The sequence below is a fragment of the Cebidichthys violaceus genome, unplaced genomic scaffold (assembly GCF_023349555.1).
Source record: "Cebidichthys violaceus isolate CVI_PGR_0920_01 unplaced genomic scaffold, fCebVio1.0.p SCAF_39, whole genome shotgun sequence".
Lineage (NCBI taxonomy): Eukaryota > Metazoa > Chordata > Actinopteri > Perciformes > Stichaeidae > Cebidichthys > Cebidichthys violaceus.
In genome coordinates this window covers 644,657-648,878 of record NW_027176583.1, presented here as the reverse complement: position 1 = coordinate 648,878, position 4,222 = coordinate 644,657, and the positions used below count along the sequence as shown (strand labels likewise).

The 4,222-nt window shown below is 47.6% G+C and overlaps 1 long non-coding RNA gene across 1 annotated transcript in view; it reads left to right on the top strand.

The window, feature by feature from the left end:
• The window catches only part of LOC137884490 (uncharacterized), a 3,262-nt gene extending 1,899 nt beyond the window's left edge, over positions 1-1,363 (top strand). Inside the window, exons 2-3 of the long non-coding RNA XR_011104746.1 lie at positions 911-985; positions 1,203-1,363. This is a non-coding gene — a long non-coding RNA (uncharacterized lncRNA). The remainder of the gene's footprint in view (positions 1-910; positions 986-1,202) is intronic.
• The last annotated feature ends 2,859 nt before the right edge of the window (positions 1,364-4,222 follow it).

The window sequence follows — 4,222 nt, the reverse complement described above, 5'->3', positions numbered from 1 at the left end:
AGAGGAGAGAGAGAGAGAGGAGAGAGAGAGAGAGAGAGAGGGAGAGAGGGAGAGGAGAGAGAGAGACGAGGATGAACAAAGTCAAGCTCAGACGGAGACAGACAGGATTTTTTTTTTGGGGGGTGGGGGGGGCAGACAGAGGGAAGATGCCAGGATAGTGTGTCACCGCCGACGGGTCAGTAATCTGGCCGACACCTCGTGCTACACACACACACACACACACACACACACACACACACACACACACACACACACACACACAAAGGGAGGAGAGACAGAATAAAAGGGTGGAGTCTGTGTCTTGACTGTGGTTTACCCCCCCCCCCCCCCCCGTCTTTAGGCGTGAGACTTGATGTGACTCCATCAGTGCTGTTTACATTCCATCATGACAGCAGCTGTTACCTGGGCGTTAACTGGGCTGACAGGGGGACCGCAGAGTGTGTACCAGAGAAACCAGACAGAAACCAAGACGGGAAGGTGTGCGCGTGTGTTGACCATGAGCACAAAGAGCGTTGGATAAAGTTACATAAATATCACCAAATTACACTTACACAAACAAGCAGAGAGGACGTAGCGTGAGGAGAAGACATCAGGCACTTGTGGAGAGGAAGAGTGGTTTTGTTCGTGAGGTCTGACTGACAGCAGGAGGTCGCTGGAGTGTCCTGATTGGAGGATTGGGACAACATGTGGGAGATGATGAATGTTGTTTAGAAAGGACCTGTAATAATGGAAATATGTTTTAAAGTTGAGTAGATACAAACAGTAGATCGGACAAAGATGCCCTGGGAACTTTGCAATTACAAAACAATGATTTGACCAAAAAAAAACAAACATGTTTTTTGGGGGCTTTTCATAAGTGGTCAACTTGCTTGCTTTCAATCTTATCTCTTGGTCTCACTGTCTTTTGTAGTTCAGTTGTAATGGAGGTTGTCCAACTCCATCCACAGAAGAAGACCATCAGATGAGAACCTCCAGAAAAAAGCTAGTAAGTGGACCTTGAGTTTTCTGTTAAACTGCAGTGGATTCATTTGAGGTGTTCTGGAGACAAGAAGACAGGAGAAAGTAGGTTTTGTTAAAAGGCTATTCATCATTAGAAATGTTTTAATTGCCTGCACTTGTTTCTTTATTGAGGACAATACAATTAAACATCAATAAACATGTTAATGACACATCTTCCTTGCCTGCACTTTTCTCTCAAACAGAAGACACAAGAGGACGCGTTATTCTTGGACTCAACATGTTGTGCGTACAGTAAAGTCCAGCACATCAACCACCCTCTACTGCCACCGTCATGGTGATGAATGCAGCCTCTTTTTCCTCCACCGGGTCCGATCGTCTCTCCTTCTTTCTTTTCTTTCTTTTTTTTTTTTTATACCACAGTGGGATTCTTATGAATACATTTTCGAGAGACGGCCCAGCACACAACGGTTTCCATGGCTACAAGCGGCACGCCAACGTTTTACAAGTGCGGGGGATCGGGAGGGAGGGGGGGGGGGGGGGGGGGGGTTGTACACGGGAACATCTGTGTGTGAGTGTGTGTGTGTGTGTGTGTGTGTGTGGTGTGTGTGTGTGTGTGTGTGTTGTGAGGAGGAGGACGAGGGAGGAGGAGGAGGAGGAGGAGGAGGAGGAGGAACAGCAGGGGAGGGATGATGATGATGTTGTTGCCGCACTTCCTGTCTTGATGTCCTGTCTCTTGTGAGGAGTGGGACAACACTGTCCACCCTCCATCTGTCCTGTCATACATGTCCTATACTCTGTCTGGACGCATGCAGCGCAGAGTGGATTTCCCCCGAAATAGATGCTTGATCGTGGCAGAAATCATTTTCAGATATCGGAGCGAGGTGTCACGTTGCAGACGCCCTGGGTGTTTTAGCCATGCTTCTTTGCCTTCCTGTTCGCGGATGTAATAATCCAACCCCCCCCCCCCCCCCCCCCCCCCCCCCCCCCCCCCCCCCCCCCCCCCCCCCACACACTCATCAGGATGAAAGAAAAGGAAAAGGAGGGGAGAAGAAGATAAGAGAGGAAGAGATGGGTTTCAGAGAGAGAGAGAGAGAGAGAGAGAGAGAGAGAGAGAGAGAGAGAGAGAGAGAGAGAGAGAGAAGCAGCAAGAGCAAAACTCAACAGGGGAATGAAAAAATGGTGAAATATTCATGAGAGAGAGAGAGAGAGAGAGAGAGAAGAGAGAGGAGAGAGAGAGAGAGAGAGAGAGGGAGAGGGCAGAAAGGAAAGAGACAAAGAGTCAGACACACTGCATGCATGTGTGTGTGTGTGTGTGTGTGAGTGAGTGAGTGAGTGAGTGAGTGAGTGAGTATTCTTCCTAATAAGAGGCCTCTCGGCGTAGAGGCTTTATCTATCAAACATTGTCTTTTATCTGCAGCGTCAGTTACAGTCCGCCATTAATTTCCATAGACAAGAGCGCCTGTACACTGTCCCTACAGGAAGACATTTGCATAAAAATAGAGGGGTCAGAAAAGGCTGAGAGCACATAAAGCCCTCTTTAGTTGTGTGAAGTTGTGTGTCGGATGAGGCAGCGCACACACGTGTGTGTGTGTGTGTGTGTGTGTGTGTGTGTGTGTGTGTGTGTGTGTGTGTGTGTGTGTGTGTGAAGCCCAGTTTCTTGCCTTTAAAGCACGACAGGACAGTAGACTTGTTGGAACAGATATTTGAAACAGATCAATGTTAAATTAAACAACCTAGTTCTCTTTAAAACAGCACGAGAGGAGTGGGTTTGAGTGCTGCGTGTTGCTTTCACATAAACGTTATCACACACTGCCCTCTGCTGGCCTTTAGCCGACACTGCTGCACCGACTAAGACGGTGACGTTGCGGGTGCAGAGAGCGAGTGATCACAATGGTGCATTGCTTTTTAAATCAGGTAACTCTAAAGTGTACTTCAAAAGAGTCTGGATCAGTACTTTTAGATCTACAATGTCCACTAAATTTGCACATGGAAACAGGTTTCTAAATCCCCCACACCTCCCAAAATAAGCGGATGCATACATGTATCATATGGGCTGCATATGCATTCACTAGACCTCTCAGTTCATCAGAACAAGGTCTCTGGTTCCACTGTGCCTCTTTAAAGAGAGCCTCTTTAAAATGTACTTAAACTGAGAGGCGATGAATCAAAATCCACTCCAGCTGTCTTGACGGCAGTTAATTAACTATAATAGACATGCAGTTGAGACTTTCTGTGCATGCGTGTGTGTGTGTGTGTGTGTGCGTGTGTGCGTGTGCGTGTGTGTGTGTGTGTGTGTGTGTGTGTGTGTGTGTGTTATCATACATGTGCCACATGAAGAAATCTCCCCAGCACACAGATTGAAACCCTGACCCGCATGAGGAGCATATAGGTGGCGGTTAGCCTCGCCCATGCTTGTTGACTGCAGTGATTTCTCTGCTCCACCCTGGGATGGACCAGGGACTGAGGTGTTGCTGGTTTGACTGGTCTGAGGATCAGCTAACAAAAGACGTCCCTGTAAAGAAAGTTGTCTCAGCAGCGGTTTCACACTCTCTCTGACCTCTGCGGTCTGTTCACACTTTAAAGCCCGAAACACAGAAGAAAGTCAAGAGTAGAGCGATTCTACTGATGCAATCGAAGCCCGTGGATCATAAGTAGTTTGCATAGGTTGCGAGTCAGGACTGGAGTCTTAATTCATTCATTTGGTTGGTCTAAAAGGATTAAAATGTAATTACTGAAGCCGTTAAATGTAACTGTCAGAGTATATCCTATTTCTGTGTTATTCAGCGTAACCGTCCTGATGACAGTTCTCTCCTGCTGTCTTTCATTTCTTTATGATGATACAACTAATTCCACTTCATATGTTTCTATAAATGTAATCGTCCCGATCTTCCCTGCTTCTCGTCCCCCTCAGGCTCAGAGGTTTGGCGCTGGTTCAAGTGAAACTCCCGCTCACTGACATTACAATGCTCTCGGCTTTAACGCCAACCTCTTTTCTGGGGTGTCTCAAGGATTCCCACCAAACCCCCCCCCTCCCCTTCCCGTTCAGGATGAGGCAGGGCCCTGCTCGGTGTGTTGCACCACGCTCACTGCTTTTCTGTATGTTACGGGTTTAAACAGGAGGGGAGGACGAATGGGTTTCACTGCAGCAGCTCCTTCACAACATGAAGATCGCCAAAAAAGCAACGGTTGACTGGAAGACAACAGAAACTCCTGCAGGTTGATACATGCCCTCTGAGATCCTGCTGACTGTAGGAGAGAATCA